A 24,212-nucleotide genomic window follows, 5' to 3' on the forward strand; every position below is an offset into this window, starting at 1 on the left:
CAGTTGGATTTTACAAGTTATATATTTCTCTTGTACATACATGTCATTTGATCACCCCAAATCAAACCTAAAAAAAAATTCTTCTCTCTCTCTTCTGAAAATAATCTTGTGGATCAATTTTTGTCAAAATTAAAATAAAAAATGATGATTGAGTCCATTCTTTGCAACATACATCATGTAGAGTTATTACACTAATAATGAAATTAAAACAGAGAATTACAATGCACATGTAGTATGTTGCATCAATATATTTACCGGGTATATTTATGTCATGATCATCCTAAAAAATTAATTTATACAAATGTCAGTCATTGATCAAAAAGGCACACTAAAATTCAGTGCAAACAGTTTGATCTCTCCACTTCAACATTCATACAAGCTTAAGGGTCAGTGATTGCAATAATATTGCAAAAATATTCAGTAATCACAAATCCTCAGTGAGTAATGTAATCAGGGTTATTATCTCAGAAAAATTGGTGAATGTCCCAACTATTAATCTCTCTATATAAAACCACATGTAAAAAAAAATGTAAATTATCTGTTAGGCATCACTGATTCCCTTTTGAAGAAGAGCTCTATATAAATATAGGAAAATCCCCAAATAAAAAAAAAAGGTATGGATTATTTTTTTTCTTCTAAATAATATTGTATTATTCATATATCATATCTTAAATTTAGGTAGATTTGATGGTTAATTTGTTGACCACCCAGCCCTCCAGTGTTTTGACAATGCCTACAAACAAAAGGAAACAACAATCAATTATATTTGGATACCTCAAAAGAAGTACGACTCATTCTGAAATGTGCCTTAAACATAGGGTCACTGTACGTTGGGACGGTTTCCTCCACATAATTCTGCACACGTCCTGTGCCAAGAGTATCAGTTGTTGTTGACATTCTGGTGTACTGTAGTGGCAGAAACTCAATTGCATTTTGCAAATAATCAGATGACAAACTTCTGGAGGATTCGGTTTCACGTCCCAGTTCATCCATCAATATTTGAAATATTGTAGATTGTTTACTGGAAAATCTGAAAGACAGTCTCAGAACTGATGATCTCACACACAATTTCATGTGACAAAGGCTATATGGTAACAGTATATGTTATAGTGTATACTATATGTATACTCTGTCCCAAGATATTTTGGATTCACATTTGGCTTAATTGCTTGATATTTATAAATACCTCAGGATTCAAACGATGTTCATTCAAAAGTATGAAAAATTTCCAAGATTTCTCAGTCAAAACGCCCCTGTTAGCTTATCAGGTTTCAATACAATGCTAAAAAATGTGATGTCTACGGAGATTTTGTATTGCAGCAAGCCCGGATGATAACGTTGAAATATTGCGCGATGTATTCCGAGTGTATTCCGAATGGAGAAAAGATGTAAACATTCCCCATTATAAATCTCCGTAAGGAATCTGTTTTCGTTCCTGTGAATTTTTCCGAGTGAAAGATGATAATGTGTCAATGAAATTATCTTGGAAAATATCCCTTTCAACTATTTCAATTGCACTTCTTTCACAGGTAAGTGTACTTTTATTAAAAATCGCCCAAATGTGTTGCATAAATATCTTGGGACAGACTATAGTAATATTCATTCAGAAACTCATAATCATTCATACTTTAAAATGATACATTTGTAACGATTATAATTTAAGTAGGCCTAGTAAACATGTGTTTAAAACACTGATCATCAACTTGGAAGAATTCTATTCTGCTTAGATTCTGAACAAGAATTTAATATATTCTATAAACACAAAATAAATTGCTGAAGTAAAAAGGTTGAATGAATTTGCACTATATTTACTGCAATGAAATGAAAGAGAATAAATATATTGAGTAAAAACATATACACCTACATTATGTATATAGTTATAGTAATTCTTAGGAGTACTGTAGTGATTGTCAGCTTGATAGAGGTTACCATAATATTATTCTTTAACATATACCCTGTAACCCTTACTATACTTGTTTATATGTGTAACCAGAGACATAAATAACAGTTATTTATGTCTCTGGTGTAACGTTGATATTTTACAATGTAGTATGGCACGAGTTGACATATATGGCAAGGAATGAGGAAATATGTAATATGCAATATCTATAAAAAGACTTAATTTTTATAACTGAGCATTTCTGAAGTGTAAATTAAGAGATATTACAGCAGGATGGCAGCTGGATGGATAGTAAACAATGGACCTACTTGGAACTTATGGAGTTTTCTTCCGACGCCATCCTTCTTTGAATTGGAAGCAGACGATAATAAGATGTGACAGACAAACCACTTATTTGATATTCTGTATGTTAAAAAACTATGAACAGGGACAAAAAGTGGTTAAAATGTCACTTCTCTACACAGTTGCTTGGGAAAATACACTGAAAACTCTTCGCAAGGCAAATCCTGTAAACAAAAGAACTAAAACAAAAACCGTTAACGTCTTAGTTGATGATTTCCGGAAACAAATACATATCATAACTAACCATATCCGTATTTCGGCCAAAATATTGTGTGCAATTTTCATTTCACAAAATTTCGCCGCCATCTTGGATTCAAGGGCGAACAACGTTGAGAGTGTGTTAGCGAGTGCTCGCGATCGCTCTCGCTAACGTGATCGTTCAGAAGCGAGCGCTCCCGAACGGTGGCGAGCGCTCGCGCTGTTGAACGCGATTCAGGCCTCCATGTTTACAACCGGGATGCTCACCCCACATTTACAATTGTGACCCACATTTACAAATCTGACATCATAGTGTCACTCTCGTTTGGCTTTTCGGATATTATCAGGTTTGTAAAATTTTTGGCTTTTGATGATTAATAATAATGTAAACAATGTGTCTGCAGATTCCCGTTGGGCTGAGTGTGATCTGTTGACCAGGCAAAACATGTATGTCTTGATTACACAGCGTTGTGCACAATGTGCTCTCAAGAACATTCAATCCAGAAGCATGACCAATGTAGCAACACTTTTAAAACTACTTTTTGATACTTGTATTAATTTTAATGTTTATGCGCACCCGGGGCGCCCTTCCCCCTGTAATTGTTGATTTATTAGAATAACATGACATGTTTCATACATGATAGCATTAGAAATGGTCGATGGTTGTAAATATTTTGTTGTTTACCAATTTAATGTATGTTCTCACTAGAACATGCACATATGATATATGGTAGACTATTATCACATTCAACTAACTCTCTCTCTCTCTCTCTCTCTCTCTCTCTCTCTCTCTACAGCAGCGATTCATCTTATGACCTTTAAAAATCATGCACCTGCACTCTTGCGAGTATACAAAATGTTGTAAAATGTTCGTACTATATATTGTTCGTGCATTGCACTGCGATGATTTGGATCGCATTCAGTCGCTTCTGAATAGTGTGCATGTCCACAATTTTTAAGGAGACTTGATGCAAGCACTAAAACGCATGCAACAAATGCGAGACCTCATGCAATATATGAGAGAGCTCGTGCGAATCTAAAACATTCCGATCGCAAAGAGTTGTAAAGTGCTCGTACGCCAATTGTGAATGGGGCTTAATGTAGATGTTTATGAATCCAAAAGTTTTCTTTGCATATAAACAATGCTTTCACACAGGTGCTTGTGGTTTTAATGTAGGTTTTGGAGTTATTAACACAACCAGTCATGTCAGTGGAGATTTTCTCCTGCAGGAAAAACATTAAAAGGACAGGATGGGGAGGAGAGATTGAAGACAAGCACAGAAAACAAAATATTTATCTATAAATATAATGGAAAAGAACTTTGGTAATACGATTTATACATATCTACATGAAGCTGGAGGTATGTAGCTCCTGATGTGAAAAAAAAAATTGAAGCAACGTTTATCCAAATTTTTTTTTCAGACCAGGAGATACAGACCTGCAGCTAAATGTAATATTTTAACATTTATGTATGGCAGTAATGTTTCTAGAAATAACTATAAACAATTCTAATTAAGTCAAGCAAAAATACCAGCAATTATATGCTTCTTATTTAAGGTTTGATTTCTTTTTATGTACACTGTAGTATTGATGCTGTCAGGAGTGAACAACCATACATGTATCTGCCAGTTTGTAAATGATGGCAAGGACGATGCAAACTCCACCATAAACTCAGAGTGTTTAATGGAAGGGAATACCTATGATTGTTTGCTAAGAGAGACATTGTGGTTGGGGCAGAGATACTTCATGTATATGACTATGGTTGTGATGGGAAAAGCTTGCGGTGGCGCAGCAAGGTAGGAAAATGGTTGGATTAATTATACACAAAAAATAATTATTAAGAGAGAGTTTAGTGATTTACAATCAGGCTTTGGATATCTTGTTATCTGGCTTTGGTTTTGTTTTTGCATTTTTTCGTACATTGATTTGTTTTAAACTAATCTAAAAAATAGGTTTTTCTCAAGAATTTAAAAAGTATCAGAATAGATAATTTATATGTTTTTATTGAAAAACAAGCCTAAAACTTCTGTTAGTGTTGTTAAATAGGTTAAAAATCGTGATCAATTAATCAGCAGAATTGGTTGTCTCTTGCCATCTGATGATCGGTCAATAATCGAATCGGTAACAAATTATATTAAATTCAATAATATGGGGCACTAAATTTTATGCTATGTATAATCTAAAATATATAAGTGCTATTTTCACTTCCTTTTAAAAGCTTATAAGACTTTTGCTGTATTTTTATTAGGTAGAATGTTACACATCTTTTGAGATTGAAGAAAACCCCCAGCTCACAACAGTTTTCATTTCATTCAATACAGATTAGAAAACAAAATAACAAAATGATAGGTATAATATTAATGTAATAAACCCAGACTGAGTATAATTGATTATAAAATCTAAAATCGATTATGATAAATCGACAACCTTTTCAACTGATCATTGATTGAAATTCAATCATCGTGACAACACTACCCCCTGTTCATGTACATGTTTTTACCGGTACTAGTTTTGATTGATTTCAGAAAAGGCTGTGATCCTTTTGATTTTGGTAATGGTTTTGTTAGGTTTTATTTCACTTTATTTTGTTTATAGTTGTTTGATTTTCTTTCAATTTTAACATTATATACGGTTCTTGTGCTGACTTGAATAGATTTATTTTGTTTTCATTATCAAGCACTATTAAATTAAAAGCTTGAAAGAGGTGTCCAGTTGTGCAGTGGACAATGCACCTGCTTATCACCACTGCGACCCAAGTTTAATTCCCATGATCGACAGTTGTTGTATATGATAGGGTACATTGGTCGCCTGCTTGGACACGTGGGTTTTCTCCAGTCACCCCAACTTCTTCCCACATCATGACCCACTCGCGCTAACATCCATGCCAACAAAAAGCTATTAATATAAGTCAGTGTGCATTGTGAATCTGTCACTAATGTGGAGAGTCTCCTTTGCAGAACAAAATTGTTTTTTGTTAGATAAATTACAAAATCTGTTTCTGTAGTAAATATGTATATTTTGCAAATTGTTTGCAGAATGTACTTCTTGAAAAATATACATTTACATAGAATTATCAGATTTGGTAGGTTAGTTAATTTAAGCATCAATCTGAATTGGAATTCATTTTTCACTGAATATTGGTACAGTCTTGTTTTTGTACCATGGCTGAAAAGTTTGATTTAGTCAGTGGTCTGTTGTCAGATTTATAAAAAAGAAACATCAATTACCAAATGTGGTAAACTAATAATTGATGAATGTTTATGAAAGAAAATTTTCTATATTGTTTTAATTTCTTTCAGTTCCCTCTGATGTGGATTCTGACCCATTTAGTGTATCAAACTACTCGCCAAGTTCTGATTCTGAATCAGATGAAAATAAGAAGGTTTTGGGTAATGTTATTATTTAAAGAATAATTTTGCATCTGCAGTCCATTTTCACTTTGCAAAAAATACCTGAAAGAACAAGAGGCTGAGAGCCCAGTCATTTTAATTCAGACTAAAGTAAATCCATTTATATTAACTAGATATACTTTGAAATGTAGTTGTGTATAACAATCTACATGTTGATCTGGTCTCCCTAATGCTGTGATAATGCATTAGATTTACATGATATGAGTGGAATGTACTGGATGTAATATATTTGTAACAGTTATATTTATTTTGTTTAATCATTAGGAATAAAATTTGCAATGATTTAAAAAAGTAAACGTAGAAGCTTGTATTTACAATACAATATATTGGTATTTTTACAGAGTCCACCCCAAATTCATTGAGAGCTAGCCGCAACACAATGGAAAAACAGGGCATCTTGACCCTCAGAGAAAACAGTGAGCATTTTGAAGCAGGTAAATGAATTAAATTCAATGTTGCAATGTTATTATGTTTTTAAGCAAGAAACATTAATACAGTCAGTTGGGTAGCTAGACCTGAAACGAAGTGCATGAATAAAATGGCAGGGGGTGTGGGGGCCACCATGAGGCCCCCAGTGGGTCCAGGACAAAGCCCAGGGGGCGAAAGCCCCTGGAAGCTCATGGATTCTGACGATTTTTAACACCAAAAATTAAAGCAGAAATTGAAAGGAATGCTTACTATTAAAGCCTATTTTTAGGCAGTTAAAATTGTTTTGGCTATAGTTTAGGCATAAAATAAAATCACAAAACTTATTAAAAGTTAAAAGAAGAAATTTTTTTTGACATTTGCCTTTGACCCACTCAAAGCTTTTATTCTTAAGTTCATTTTCACATAGTTTATGGTAATGAATATCTCAATAAAGCTGTGATATTCTATCGGGGAAATTTAAAATGTGTAAAACTAAGTTCAACTGTAAAATAAATAGTTGCCTTTTTAGGTACATGCATTGTGTACTGTTTCTTTGATATGGTACTTTAAGACCATATTGTGTGGCTATATTTGGTGCTTAATACGTCTTTGTTTAGCATTGATTTCGGATAAAGTAGGACCGAGTGACGGAAACGGGCTGATGGAATAACTAAGTATGGACCTTAATACTTGAATTCTTTTTTTATATATTTTTTTTCTTTATTTATTTTTTTACTGATTTTTCCCCCAAATGATGTGCATGCTCAGGCATATAAGCATACATGGTAGCTACGCCACTGGCAGTGTACAATTTACTACTCAAGTCTAAGATTGCTCGTGATCTTGGGGCTTGGTCTCCCTAATGCTGTGATAATGCATTTGATTTCCATGATATGAGTGGAATGTAATGGGTGTAATATATTTGTTATACTTATAAGTACATGTATCAAGTCATTAGGAATAAGTTTTGCAAAGAGATAAAGAAGTAAACTTAGAAGCATGTATTTATGATACAATATATTGGTACTTTTTTACAGAGCCCACCCCAGTTTCATTGAGATCTAGCTGCAACACAATGGAAAAACAGGACAGCTTGATCCTAAGGTAAAGCAGTGAGCGGAGGTTGACAATGGTTTTCGAGGGGTGTCAATTTCAATAGATACCCTCCCAAACAGGCACTATTCATTTTATTTTACTGAATGTCTTATTTCTACAGAAAATTTTACTGCTTTTATTTAGAAATGAAGTAAATTCTATGACAAACCGTACGCTCATAATTTAAGCGCATGTAACAGTTCGTTGTGTTACCAATTGCCAAGTGTGTTGCTAACGCTGAAGGTAATAGAACGGATTACCAACTGCATCTAAACCAATCAGATTTCAGTATTTAACATTTAACATGAAAGTATAATAAAATTGTTTGTCTGGTCTCCCTAATGCTGTGATAATGCATTAGATTTCCATGATATTAGTGGAATGTAGTGGATGTAATATATTTGTTATATTTATTTTTATTAATCATTAGGAATAAACTTAGCAATGATATAAAGAAGTAAACTTAGAGACTTGAAATTGCAATACAATATATTGGTACTTTTTACAGAGTCCACCCAAAATTCATTGAGATCTAGCCGCAACACAAAGGGAAAACGGGACATCTTGACCCACAGAGAATACACTGAGTATTTTGAACAAGGTAAATGAATTAAACTAAATGTTGCAATGTTATTATGTGATCCTGGGGCTTGGTCTCCTTAATGCTGGGATAATGTATTTGATTTCCATCATATGAGTGGAATGTAATGGATGTACCGGTAATATATTTGTAATATTTATTTTAATTAGTCATAAGGAATAAAATTTGCAATAATTTAAAAAGTAAATGTTGAAGCTTGTATTTAAAATACAATATATTAGTACTTTTATACAGAGTCCACCACATATTTATTGAGAGCTAGCCGCAACGCAATGGAAAAACAGGACATCTTGAACCTCAGAGAAAACAGTGAGCATTTTGAACAAAGTAAATGAATTAGAATCAAAGTTGCAACGTTATTATGTATAACAATTAACATGTTTGTCTGGTCTCCCTAATGCTGTGATAATGCATTTGATTTCCATGATATGAGTGGAATGTAATGGATGTAATAAATTCTCCTATATGTAATAATATTCCTAAATATAAATACACTGTGTTAGAGTAAAATCCCAAGAGATCCGAATATCAACATGGTGTGTAATTTTGAAGCGAGCAAAAAAGTGTTGATTCCTTCAATAATATGAATTAAATATTTAGATGAAAAGTATTTACAGCCTCAGAATGGTTTGTTATGAATAATTTGACTGTTATTTTCAATACAACTTCATTATTTTTCTCAAAAATCGATTCGGAGCGATTCTGCAATTTTCTGCTACATTACGGGTATATGGGAGGCATTCCTGTCAGATTATTATAACTAAGCAGAGTATAGTGAAATTAATAGCATTATTGTAGGCTTAAAGCTTGGTTATGTAATTGTAAACAATACGGTGCGTCGATGTAGTGAATGTCCGATATCATATGCAATGTCAACCCGTGCACGCACGGGTCAAAGTCTAGTAAGAATAATTAATTTTGACTTGTGACAGAAAGTAATCATTTTAAGATTGATAAAGCCACAAAAGGGGCAACTGTTTCTTTAAAAAATTTCTTGTTTTAAACTTTATTTATGCAATAACGATTCTTTGATCTTTTGCAGTTCCATACCATTGTTTTCCCTCTCTCAGTTCCTGTGATGAAAGAAGTCAACTTGATAGGTTTGTTTCAATCTATTTTGTGAATGTTTTTCTTGTTTGATAATAGGATAGTCATACATATGTAGCTGCAACAATGTAGCCCTCTCCGATTTTTTATAACTGATGTTTACTCCCCCCCCCCCAAAAAAAAAAAAAAAAAAAAAAAAAAAAAACAGGAGAGGGCTACATTATTGCAGCTAGGTGTTAGGCTTCTGGCTTTTGAATGACAATGTATAGATGGAGTTATTTCCTTGTGACTTGTGACAGAAGCTGTAGTGCACAATTCCATTTGACTTTCAAGAAATGTTCAGATAGTAATGAAAATGTAAAGTGTTTAATTACATTTGCTGAGTACCACTTTCAATACTGTAAAAGGGATTATTTACATGTAAGGGAAAATTTACACTTAAGCTTAAAACTGGGTAAAATACCCCCACATTTGCATATGGGCAGTGCTTTAGTGTGGTAAATGACTGTGTATGTATTTCTTTTTTTTTTCTTCATTAAATAATTTTTGTATTTGTATACATTTTTGAAATTTTATCTAAAAGGGTGAGTGTCGGAGTTACATGTGCACAATCCTAAAGGTCCAAGTACAGCACCTGAATCACATGTGACTGAAGAAGATTTGATGTCCAAACCCTGCGAGAGTGGAAATGCAAATGCATCGGATGTTACACCACAAGGTGATCAGTCTTTTTTTTAATTTGTGTGAATCTGTGTGTGGTAGTGGTGGGGGGGGGGGGGGGGTAATAGAAGTCATATTATTGAAATGATAAAAACTTTTCTCAATAATTTTCTTTCTTTATTTAAGATGACAATGGTACATTGATTTGCATCGTTTAATAATTAAAACCCATCCATAATGTTTTCTCTTTTCATTACGTTTTATGCATGCCTGTCCTTAGTATTTGCAAAGTAAGATATTCATGATATTGTTATTACAGAGTGCTTCTTTGAGATCGAAGATGATAATGGAACTAAAGTTCTTGCAAGCCCAGTTGCAGCCAAGAAGACTAAAAGCAGCTCAGGTGATATATCTTTGTTGCTTGGTCTATCTATCCACAATTTGATGAATTAGCAATTTTTAGGTCACCTGAGTTTATTGCAATCCGTTTTCGTCCGTTATCGTGCATCGTGCCTTAACAATTTTACATTTTTAACTTCTTCTTAAAAACTACAGGGCTGATTATTACCATTTTTGATATGAGGCATCTCTATGGTGAGAGGAATCTAAATTGTAAAATTCATGGCTCTACTACCCCCGGGGCGCCACATGTGGGGCCAAATTTGCAAAAAAAGAGCCAAATTTTAAAAAATATTCTTCTCTATTCCCACACATGTTAGGAAAAAACTGGTTGCATAGTTATAATGTCAAAGAAGCCTTCTACATAAATTGTGAAATTCATGGCCCCTGGGTCAGGGGTTCAGGCTCTAGAATGGGGCCAGTATGGCCATATATTATATATGTATTTAATCTTAGAAAATCTTCTTCTCTACCCCATATATATTTGTTAAAACTAAATGCATGATTATGATGTCCATATTGTGAAATTCATGACCCCTGGGTCAGTGGTTCAGGCTCTAGGGTGGGGCCAATATGGTCATATAGTAAAAATGTATTAAATCTTAGAAAATCTTCTTTTCTACTCCCATATAAATATATATATATATCTGGTCATAAAGTCCATGAAGCCCTCTACCAAAATTGTGAAATTTATGACCCCCGGGTCAGGGGTTCAGGCTCTAGGATGGGGCCAATATGGCCATATAGTAAAATGTTTTAAATCTTAAAAAATCTTCTTCTCTACTCCCACACATGTGGGCAAAAAACTGAATACATGGTTACGATGTCCACTAACTCCTCTACCTAAATTGTAAAATTCATGGCCCCTGGGTCAGGGGTTCAGGACATGAGGGGGGAGGCAATATAGTGTTAATGCATATAATGTTATAACATTTTCTTCTCTATACTCACACATCTGTATAAAAAACTGACCTATAATTATGTTTACCAGGAAGTCCTCTACTGAAATTTTAATTTTCATGTCCCCTGGAGTATGGGTTTTAACTCTAGGGCAGGGCCAAAATGGATGTATAGGTGTTATTGCATATAATGTTAAAAAATTATCCTTTTTACTCCCACACACCTGAAAGGAAACTGAATTCATGATTTTGTAGACCCGATCTTTTAAGTTTTTTGCCAAAATTGTAGGTTTCACAGTTCTTTTTGAAAGATTTCAGGCAGGGAGGTGGCCGTCATTACAAATTTATAATTTTTCTACTCCAGAATAAAACCTAATTAATTAAATGCATATATGAGACTCCTCGACAAGTTTGTGTATGGGTTATATGCTACTCAGGTGACCGTTACAGGAATAGAAACAAATTTCTCATGGAGATTTATAATGTGAAATGTTTACATCTTTTCACCATTCGGAACCCACTTGAAATACCTCATACAATTTTTCAATTATGTCATCCAGGCTATTTCATGGCCGATGCAATGCAAAATCCCTATAGGCTTTCTATTTTGGGTTGTGTATTGAAGCCTAAAGCGGTAGAGGGGGCATTTCAAAACAGATAATCTTGACATATAAGTGGATGAATGTAGTTCGAGCATGAATGTATTTATGAAAATCAAAATATTCAGCAAGAAGTAGTGGAAGCAAAAACCATACAGAGTATGGTATGCCTTGAATCTATACATAGGTATTATCCTTTTTACATGAATATGTAACAATATAATAATTCTGATTGTTCATATTATTTTTAAAATCTTTTCAAGGTAAAATCCAGGAGTTTTTGGAAAAACATGAAATGTATTCATTGGAACGGCTTGATGAGAGGACCAAATTTTTGAAGATTAGATCTAAAATCTTCAACGAGAGAAAAACAACAAGACTTAGGACATTTAAAAAATTAAATGAAATGAAATCAATGAAAAAGCAAACATGAATCTCATCATTTTACATATAATGTAACTGTAATGTAACAACAAGACGTAGGGCATGTATGATAATTTATTTTTAGCTCACCGAGACGAAGTTTGGGGGGAACTTATGCTATACTGCTGGCGTTGGCGTCTGGACCTGGTAAAAGTTTTTGTTGCAGGTCCTTTATCTTAGTTATTGCTTGTCCTATCTTCACCAAACTTGCATGGATGATGCATCTGGACCTTTTTATGAACTTGAAAAACTTGGATGCTGAATCTGGGCAATGAATTTTAGATGCTGGATTTAAGGTTTCTGGAACAGGTTAAAGTTTTTGGTGCAGGTGGCCTTTGATAGCAATTTCTATATTACTACTGATCCAAACTTGCATGGATGATGCATCTTAAGATACTGATGCACCTGAAAGGCTTGTATGCTGAATCTTAGCCATAGGTTTCGGATGCTGGATGAGGTTATGTTTTTTGGAACAGGTCATATATTAAATTTATTTAGTACTATTTCAAACTTGCATAGTTGATTTAACTATAATATAAATGAATTGCAAAGGTAGCTTCAGATGCAGAGCCTGATCTTCATAATCAAGGATGCTAAAAATATATCTTAGTAATGACTGGTCCTAACTTAACCAAACTTGAATTGATGATGCGTCTTATGATACTGATGCATCTGGCAGGCTTGAATGCCGAATCTGAGTCATAGGTTTTGGATGCTGGATGAGGTTTAGTTATTTTGGAACAGGTCACATGATTTATAGACAATAGCTTGCATAGTTAATTTAACTATAATATAAATGAATCATAGAGGTTGCTTCAGTTTCAGATCCTGATCTCTATTATCAAGGATGTTTAAAAAGAATATCCTACCTCACTCTAACCTGATTGATAGATGTGTTTGTTGTTAAATGATATAACATGATTCATATGATATAGTATTGTCAGATTTGATACACTATTGTTTTATATGATACAATGTTATATCATATATTATATTATAAAAAGTAAGTAGGATATTGTATCAATATTTTTGTGCATTATGATATGATATTGTATCATTATATTGTAATGTAAAGTATTTTTTATTATGATGCAATGTTGTATAAAATGATAATGTATTATATACTATTTTATCACATGCTATTGTTTCATATAATATTGCCATATTTAATATGGTATAATATGATACAATATTGTATTGTAATATATAATATCTTATCACATGATATGATATTGTATAAAATGATATTGGTTTATATAATATATTATTTTATCACATGAAATAGTATTATTTGATATTGGAATATATAATATTGTAACATATGATACGATATTGTATAAAGTGATATTGTATTATATAATATATTACTGTATCACATGATATTGTATCATATGATTTGATACAATGTTGAATCAAGTTATATTGTATCTTATGATACAATATCATATTATGTATCAAATATGATATAATATCATACAATATCATACTTAAGTATACAATATAATATAATGTGTTACAAAATTGTGATGTATTATGTGATATGACATTGTATCATATATTATGATATTATATTATGTGATCAAATGCAATAATGTATTTAACGTGACACTATGTCATATCATATGTTACAATATCATATTGCATCATTATTTATTACAGTATTTTATTTTTATTATTATATGTGTGTATCTTATATTAATATATGAAATGAACATATGATTATTATCCAATTTTTCAACATATGATATAGTAATATGATATTGTTTCGAAACAGTATCCATAGATATCCAAGATCATTAACTATGATTTTCAGGTAATATGATAAAGGTGGTCTCATAAAGGTGATGCTTTATAAAGGTGATGCCTCGTCTCGGTGCTTTGTAATCTCTGATTACCTTTGTTTCTTATAAGGCAAGAAAGTGACCCCTAAACGTGATATGTATTGCAGACGACATCCTAATGTCTTTATGGTTGAAAATTTTGAATTTTTTTTTAGCTGCATAATCCTGTTCGTCCTTTAATATTTTTTATGCCCTGCATTTGATCAGTCATTTTTGCTCCCAGAGTAACTTTTAAACTTTGTCAATTTCTTACATGTGTACTTATTATCAATGTTATTCATTAACATTTATTAATGAATGGTTCATTCAATACGTGATCTTTGATCACCTTTTTTTATTGTTATATATGAATTATGAAGAATATTAAGTAAATCAATTTTAAAAGCTTTATTTTCTTGAAATGTATCAAATTTGAAATATGAAGGTTGAAAATAGATTATGAATATTTTGATTTCATAAATTTACAGATCCTTACATATATGATTTTGTTGCACAGAAAAAAATGAAACTGTTGTAATTGAACTGCAAGTTCACCAAAATAATGGACATGTTATGTACACTGAATTATGAATGGAAATGATTGCTCTATTAATAAATTTGAAATGATTAATTGTTTAAACTTTCAAAATTGAACTAATGTTTACACCCTGGTCCATAAATTATAAATGAAATCTATTTGAAATTAGTTTTGATGATTAGTAAAGTTTGTTCATGAACTTGAAATTTTTTTTTTTTCATTTATTAATGTGAAATTCTAAAACACATTAGGATACATGTAGAATGGATTGAATTGAGAAGATAATCTTCAGTAGGGACGCAAATTTAAAATGCTACATATTTTCCCCATTTTCGCAAATTTCGTGACATGCGAAAAAAAACCGGACAGTAAAAATTAAAGGGCTTGCAAATCACGAATGTTATGGTTAAAAAAAAGAATGGTCTACCTAAACCCTAATTAAGTAATATTAATAAAAATGTATTATCGGTATCCCATAGCCGCATAAGACAGTAGCAAAATATTAGAGGGACAATATAGTATATTTTTAAGGGCTAATAGTAATGAAAAATTAAAACAGATGTGAGATTATTGCCATTCCACAGACCTCTAAATGGCCATCTATGAATATTAAAAGTCCACACCATCAACTATGTGAGATATTAACAAAGCTTACATATACATGCACATGTACACAGTGACCTTGCATTATATCTTAATTCTATGTTGCGTGGCGATAAAAAATGATAGAGCACTTGCAAATCATGAAAATTATGGGAAAAAAGAATGGTCTACTTAAGCCATAAAAAATATATATGAAAATATATGCACGGTCTCCTTAAGCCTTATGAGAGAGTAACAAAATATTAAGGAGACCATTTTTGCTGTATTTTTTTAAGGACAAGATATATTGAAAAAGTAAAACACATGTAAAGTTATTTGAATCTTGAAGACCTCTAAATGACTATTTGCAATAAAAAATATGCACATATAAAAATTTTGTATATTGTCTCCCTAAACTACATTTTAGGGTATGGTCTCCTCAATGCCTAAATCAGATTTATATATATATATATATATATATATATAAACCTAAGCTAATGCATGCATTTAGGACGACTATCAGTGGTTACAACTGACACAATTTCATAAAATGCATTTGGTGGCCATATTAGTTTGATCGCACTAATATTCCTAAATATAAATGGTATGATATATAATAGGATAGGATTAGATAGAGATTAATTGCTGGATATAATGCAGCATAGAAGATATATAATATGAATTGTATTGTCAACTTTCACGATAGCAGCACTGTTTATGTAGTTTTTTTCCTGAATGCCAACGAAATACAATGGAAGGATAAATCCCGAGGCAATCCGAATAAATCGTTTATCTTGCGTTCACATATCATTCACCGTGCGTTCACCGTTCAATTTGCATTCCGTTTGCACTTTGCATTCGCTCATCGTTCAACGTTTATAAGGGCGCACCAAATTCCGTTCAGCGTGCGCTCATCGTTCGCGTGGGGAAGTAGAACGCTTCAGGGACTTATATATTGTCAGTATTATTAATAATATCTCTGAAAAACCACTAATAACAATAATAACAGAGAAATATAGCCCCCCCCCCCCCCCCCCCCGGATTAGGATTTTCGGGATTTAGCAAAGTAACATTTTTCAATTTGAATTTAATTTTTTTTGCTTATCAAGATTGTTTGGATGAATCTGCCCCCCCCCCCCCCCCCCAACTTTGAAAAACGATGCTACGTGCTTGCATTTTAGGCATTTTTGTACGATAAAATACGGGTTAAAACCTAAACAAGAGTATATATAGTCATTTAGGGTTGATAAGAAAATACAAATACAAAACCAACTGTTCGTATATAGATAATACAATGCAAGAAAACAAACAGTTTTCATACGATTTCTTTTTTGTTTCTCTTACAGGGTGTTGACCTCATGACGTCACAGTTCATCTCATCTTGATTAAAAAATGTTCAGGTGTGAAATCAGGGTTTCCCCATCTATCTCGAAAAATACCTTTTCAATCACGGTAAGAGGATGATGGGTTTTTTTCCACAGAGATCTTAAAAATTGCAAAAACTGACAAGCATTGCAGGTATCTTCTTACTTTTGACCCATGAGACGTGAATGTCAAGATTAATTTTGTTTGAGGGTTTCACGGAAATCCTAGCAATTGAATTATTGTTTTTGTCATCTTCCAGACTTGGAAACGTAGAGAAGAATTTCTAAAATTTGAAAAATGTATACTAAATGACCATATTTTTCCCGCCTTAGGGTCTGAAACCCTTACCAAGGGACAATGAATTTCACAATAATGGTAAAAGACTTAATGGTCATCATAACTATGCATTTAGTTTTTTCTCAATTATATATGGGAATAGAAAACACGATATCAAAAATACGCGTTCACTATATGGTCATTATGGCCCCGCCATAGAGCTTGACCCCTGACTCAGGGGCCATGAGTTTAGATAGAGGTTTCATGGATATCAATACATGAATTTATTTTTCCCCCTATTGTGGAAGTAAAGAAGATGAGTTTTGATTTTTTTGACCCCACTTTTAAAGGTCATAGGTAGGTAAGGTCAATTTTTTTGAGTCTGCCCTTAAGGGCCCTGGTGTGGTTAGGTCAAACATTTCAAATTTTGATTTCTCTTTTCCTAAATAATGCTTTAAACCCAAAAATGGCAACTCTCTTTGATTTCCTGCAAATCAACGAAATCAGCTGCTGTTCCATGCTCTAAATTGTTAATTAGATATATCATTATTGGTGAGTGTTCTGTGGACTTTATCTCAGATTTCTTTTTGCCTCAATTTTCTGGATTGAATTTTTACCGATTTGTATATTGCGCCAAAACTTTTCCCAAACTTTTTTTCGGACCCCTCGCGCGTTACCGTTAAGTCAATGTCATTCGGAACACGGGAAGAGTTGTCGTTCGTAGCATAGATGTCGCTGTGCAACTAACTTCCGTAGCGTCTACTTGGAACGTTTCAAAATATTGTGGTCGCGAGTGAAAAATGTTTATTCGTGGGATATATTATGATTCAGCATCCTAATTTATTTAAGTTTTCAGATAGAAGGATGTGTGTGGAAATGAGAAAAATAGTAACACCTAAGGTATAGCGATTTTTGATGTAGTTATCGTTTGAATTTCCCAGGTGGACCTCAATGTAAACAAACGAGAGTTGCTTACCTTCTCCGTTTAAATATATAGAGGAAACGAGTGTGAATATAAAATGCAACAGAGTCGTTATATTTCTTTTATTTTTCGACTGGAGACATATATAAGGGGCCGTTAACGATAATTGATAAAAGAAATTAAAAAAAAAATAATTAAAAAAAAATAAAATAGAAAGGGGAGCAAGTACTTAAAATCCCCCAACCCTAACACCTAACTTAAACAGGGACCTCAAAAAGATAGACGAGACGGGGACTCAGGAGAAAGGTAGATAGCGAAACCAGCTGTCTCTCTCCCTCTCACTGTTTGGAGAAAAGTAGCTAGCGAAATCAGCCGTCTCCCTCGTCAAATAAGGACTTACACGACTTTTTATATGGGACAGAACAATAGACAACTGTCATTAAAGTTATTGGCTATCGTATAAAGTGGGCGTTACCAAACTAATAGAATAAATCACATCGGGATCGGAATACTAATAATAACAAATATAAAACGAAATCCCGATCTACCCCACTTATCTTTTAATTTATAACAACAAATGCTATAACTTAACATTTTGATGTCCGTTATATCTTACACTCTAAAAAATAAGCGTTATGTCGTTCTCGCTGTACTACAAAATATGACGTCATATGCTTCACAATTAAGTTAAGTCATTGAAGGCTATCATGCAGTTTTTTAGCGAAAAAAAAATAAATGTCACACATTAACGGAAAATGATAAATGAATATTTTGTTTAACATGTCTATTAGTAGAATAATATCTATATAGTCCTATTTTCATTATTGAGATAAGTATACATGGTATAAAGAGGCACCCTCCGTATAAATATCGTATGTCTAAAAGCTGAGTACCTAGTAAATAGATCACTTCATTGTAAGGGCTACACTTATCTGATGCTGACAAACTTTTACATGTGCATTTGAAATATGCTACGTAACTTAAAAACTTCTACGAACCTTGTAAAATCTTACAAACTAATTATTTTTTTTAATGAATTAAGCCTGTGATCTTCAAAATTATTCAAGATATGCATTATAAATTACGGATTTTACTCAAAAATAATCTTATCGTAAGAAGTTCGCAACGTTTTTTTAAATCTACGATATACCATCAAGTTATTTTATAATTCATGTGTGAATTTGGACCTGATTAAGCCCTTGCAATATTGAATTTTTTATTTCAATATTTGTCATGAATTCCTATAAGGACCCTTTTTGCAGGTATTTTAATCCCCTTACCAGTAGGAAAGAAAATGAAGACCAGACTCTTGGAGCTAAGATGTTGAATTTTTCAAAGCAGGTGTATCAGCTGAGTGAGAAGGTGAAGGAGCAGCATTTAGACCACCGGTCTGTCTGTTTGAAAGAAGTCAGTGAGGTGGTTGACCATCCACAGTTAGATGAAGAAAGGCTGCGGGAACTGATCTGTGGAAGTTACCAGTTGCGACTCTCCTCCAGCTTTGCCCAAGGACACATTGAATGCAATTGTGCTATCTATGTGCATAATGAAAAGATTTTTTTGTGTATTCGTATGCAAAGCAGGCACACATAATCTAAGACAAACCAACTCTGGATGAAATGAGGACAGGGGATATTATTGCATGGTATTGTAAATGTAGAGCTAATGTGCTGGTTGTTGGTATGTGCGACCATACAGCGTCCATTGTTTAATATTTGGGTTTGTTAATTGTATTAGGGTACGTGACTGGGGCGAGTTTGTTGAGGATGCAATTTGAGATTCATTTGAAAGTAACAGTGACAGCCTAAGCGATGAAAGTACAGTAGAAGAGTAGTCTCCCCCTTCCTACTCAAGCCCAGGGTAGATCATTTATTAACCTCGCAACTTAACATGTAACAGTCATCATTAACCGTCTTTTGAGGTTCAATAATACCTGACGATATAATGTAAATTAAATGAATATGTAAAGCTTTTAAGAACAAGAGGCCAAAAAGCCGAAACGTCACCTGAGTAGCATATAACACATGCATACATGAACTTGCCGAAAAGTCTCATATATGTATTTAATTATGGTTCATTCTGGCGTAGAAAAAGTATGAATTTGTAATGATGACAACCACTCTGCCTGAAACCTTTCAAAAAGGACTTTTAAACATATAATTTTAGCGAAAAAATCATAATAGAGTGCATGACCTGATGTTGAAAAGATGCAGGATCCTGAAAGAAAATAATTTTCCTATATATTTTTATAACTTTCAGGATAAGTTCAATGTGTATAGTTCATATATAAACTAAAACAAGGTGGCTAGTATGCATGTTTATCTAAAACAACCCCTAATTCCACAAGGGCATACAGGTATTTTCCCTGTGGGCAATTACACCAAAAAAGCTTTAAAAGCCATCATGAGTTATTCACTGCCTTGATCCAGCTTTTGAACATTCAACCTTTATTTAGAGTGAATCACCATCTGGCATTTATACCAAATTCATTTCTCATATTTTCGTGATGTAAGTTAGCCAATTATTACCTAACTATTAACGAGTCTATTTGTTAATTTAAAAAAAAAATCAAAAAACTGTTTTTTTTCGAATGATAAAAATACTTTAATAACTCTTTAATAAAGAAGCAAGGGAAGATATAACGCAAGTTACAGTTTACCCCCTTTGAACTCTGAACTTTGAACATACGCATTTCTTTCACTAAATATCCTGAGCATAATTAAATAATAATTAATTAAAGGGGAAGGAAAGTCAAAAACATAATTTATTTATTTTAATAAAGTGAATTATCACATGTGGTCATGCTTTTTTGAAAATAAAATACGTAATTAAGCTTTAATGAACGTTTGAAGTTGGAGAAATCGTATTTACTGGAGGCTGACATGATGTAGAACTCTTTTGTATTAAAAACCAAAAAATTAAATTATTTTGACGTCACACCATCTATTCCGGTTTGGTTTACATATACAAATGAATGTACACAGTGCTCTGAATATACTATTAACGCAGGTTTATACCTTTCTGTTACTCAAATAATCGACTAAGCAAAATTGATAATGTTTGAGTTCACACGTCAATCTAAAGAGTAAATACATGTATCATTGTATGCATAAATATATGCATTTTTATAAGTAAATGACAGCTGTTAATCTGCTATCATTCAAAGTTGAAAACAACCTCGATTTAATTTTTTATTCCAAGTCAAGTTCTTCGCTAACTGAATAAATGTTATAATTGTAATCGAAATGTTTAAAATCCATTCTTTAAAGTCGGAATTATCATGTCGAAATAACGACGGCAGACATTTTCTATGATACTTGGCATCTGTTGACAATTTCCACATTTACGCGGAGATTTCTCCGACACTAACCTCCATTTGACGTTAGTTTGTAGTTTGCAAAGGTAAAAGAACGGTCTCAAATCAATATTGTTTCAAATTTTCCAGAACTTGTCATTTAGAGCGAATATCATGATGTTATGTTGATAAGACAAACCGGAATAGATGGTGTGACGTCATAGATTAAAGTTCAATGGCAGTCCCCATGGCGGCGGGAAATTTAAATTAAGCGATCGAGTTTCTGGATTTATTCATTGTTCCGGGGTTTTTAATGAAAATAAATACGATTTACAATTATAGTAGATGATAATTGATTAATTTATTGTACAACATATTTTTAAGTTCCTTCCCCTTTAAATTATAAGTATATTTGACAGAGGTAAAAATTGATAAAAATATAGATGACGTCATCATATTTGACCTTTTGATATGTTGGTATGTATTTCGTACTACCTTAAGCATGAAATGAAAGTCCTTTATCTTCTTTATGAATATTATTATACATATTACTTAGTAATAGTAAGATCATATGAAGAGAAATCTTCGTAATGAAAAATGGGCGGAGCGGAGCGAAGATTTCTCTTCATATGATCTTACTGTCTTGGAACAGAACCCAGCCAATCAAGTCAAAGTCTTGGAAATAAACTTCTCCCACATGACTGTCTTAATTGTGTCACGGTTGAATAAAGTACAAAGTTCATTGAACAAAGTGAACACAATTTTCGTGCAATTCGAACACGTTCTTTTTTATCATGGACGTTCGACCAAGCCAGGCTAGTGTAGAAATGGATTTAAAGGACGTTGATTTTGATTTACTGGGGGGCTGGGGAGATAATAATAAAACAATTGTATTTGTACTACATGTATATAGCTTTGAGGGTGGGGGATAAACTATATAAAGTAACGCCCATTTACTGCTTCTTCATATCGAACGGACCAATCAAAAACTCTTTAGTATTTCAGAAATAGACAGATTCTTCGCCATTAAGAATGAATTCTTTATGAGAATCGGAGACATTTGATTGGCTTCAAAAATTGGGCTATGTTCTAAATAAAAACAGAACTTTTATCGCTTACCTGTTTGTTTAAGTACTTGAGTACACTCCGCGTACGATTTAATGCACAGGTAAATAAGTTACTTCGTTCTAAAGATTTTCGGTTTCATGTATTGAATATACGTTTCGACTATCACGTTTGTCGATAAATTTAATAATAAAATATTCATTTTCTTAAATTTCGTTTTATTTTTTTCTTAAGTATGGATTGTATGGGATAGGATAGTTTAAGATAGAATAGAGCTATTTTGCAGGATAGGATGCAGGATACAGAATATGATAGGGTTGTTCTGTCAACATTTACGATAACAGCACTGTATCACTTTTTGCCATCTTTTCTTTCGGAAAATATATAGTATAGACTGTAATGTTCTGAGTCTCTCATATTTTGCCTTTATTCCGAAATAAAATTATTGACCTAAGTTATTTCTTTTTTGTATTCTTAAACGGAGTAAATGGTATAGATTGTATCAAATTTCTTCATATTTCACCTGTATTACATAAATAATTTATAGATAATGTAATATCACTATCAGCCATATTCTCTTAATTATAGAATAAGTGGTAAAATTGTAACAGTTTTGTTAATGAATTTTACCTTTATTCCGTAATAAATCAATTCGAAAACAAATATAAACTTTCATATCTTTGTACGTGTAAATGTGATAAAACGTATGTTGAGAACTAATAGGAAGATAAAACAAGAGGCCCATGGGCCACATCGCTCACCTGAACAGCAGTTCCTTGTAACATTACATTTCGTAGCATATGCTTTTTCTATTTTAAACATTGAACCCCTTTCTGGGGACCCAGTTATGGTCCGAGGTTTATGGTTGGCTTGAACAACATAAATAGTAACATAGGAATGAAAATGTGAAGCACTGCGGTGGGACCGCACGTACACAACCTGAAAAACTGAACATAGCAGAGTTCCACTTCAAGAGGAATAACTCTCAGACTGTACAGAACACAAGAAAGATAACTCTTGGTTCCACTACATTAGAGTTTACACAATTTGAGGATCCTTGCATAGTAATCTCACTAACTGTAGCATAATAGTTCTCGAGAAAAACTTTTTAAAAACATTTTCAATATATCTTTCTATGTTAAACTTTGAACCCCTCTTGGGGCCACAGTATTAGTCCAGTGCTAAAGTTTTAATTATTTGGAATCTACATTATTTAAGGATGCTTGCCTAGTTATCACACAAGCTGAAGCATTATAGTTCCCTAGAAAAAGATTTTTCAACATGTTCCCTATATATTTCTATGCTAAACTTTGAACACCTCTTGGGGTCCCAGTATTAGATTGAGATCACGGCTTTTATAATTTCGAATCTACACAATTTGAGGGTGCTGACGTAGTTATCTGACAAATTGATGCATTGTAATTCTCGAAAAGAAGATTTTTAAACATTTTCCATATATACCGGTACTTCTGCATTTAACTTTAAACCCATCTTGGGTCTCTAGTATTAGTCCAGGGGTCACTATTTTAAAACTGTCGAACCTTCATTATCCAAGGTTGTATGCATGATAGTAATCTCACAAATTGAAGCATTGTAGTTCTCGAGAAGAAGATTTTTTAACATGTTACCTTTATATTTCTTTAATAAATTTTGACCCCATCTTGGGGCCCCAGTATTGGTCCGGGGGTCACGATTTTACCAATTAGGAATCTACATAATCGAAGGTTTAAATTTTGAACCCCTCTTGGTGCCCATCAATTGTCCGGGAGTTACAATTTTTTGAATCTACATTATTTAAGGATGTACATGTATGCATAGTAATATCTCAAACAGTTGCACTATAATTCTTGAGAAGAAGATTTTAAAACATTTTCCTACATATGTTAAAATCTAAACCCCTACTGGGGCCCCACTTTTTGTTCGGGGGTCACGATTTTTACAATCTTCACTATGTATACAACCTTTTGTGTATGTATTGGCATTTTTGGTGAAGTGGTTCTTGAGAAGAAAATTTTTAAACATTTTTCATATGTAGTTCTATGTTAAACTTTGAAGCCCGCCTGGGGCCCCAGTTTTGGTCCGAGGGTCACGATTTCTACAATTTAGAATCTTCATTATACATACAAGCTTTTGTGTAAATATTGGCATTTCTGGTGCAGTGGTTCTTGAGAAGAAGATTTTTATAAACATTTTCCTAAGGTATTTCTACGTTAAACTTTGAACCCCGCCTGGGGTCCCAGTCTTGGTCCGAGCGGCACGATTTTTACAATTTAAAATCTTCACTAAATATACAAGCTTTTGTGTAAATATTGGCATTTCTGGTGCAGTGGTTCTTGAGGAGAAGATTTTTAAACATTTTCCTATGTATTTC

This window comes from Magallana gigas, chromosome 1 (assembly GCF_963853765.1).
Source record: "Magallana gigas chromosome 1, xbMagGiga1.1, whole genome shotgun sequence".
Classification (NCBI taxonomy): domain Eukaryota; kingdom Metazoa; phylum Mollusca; class Bivalvia; order Ostreida; family Ostreidae; genus Magallana; species Magallana gigas.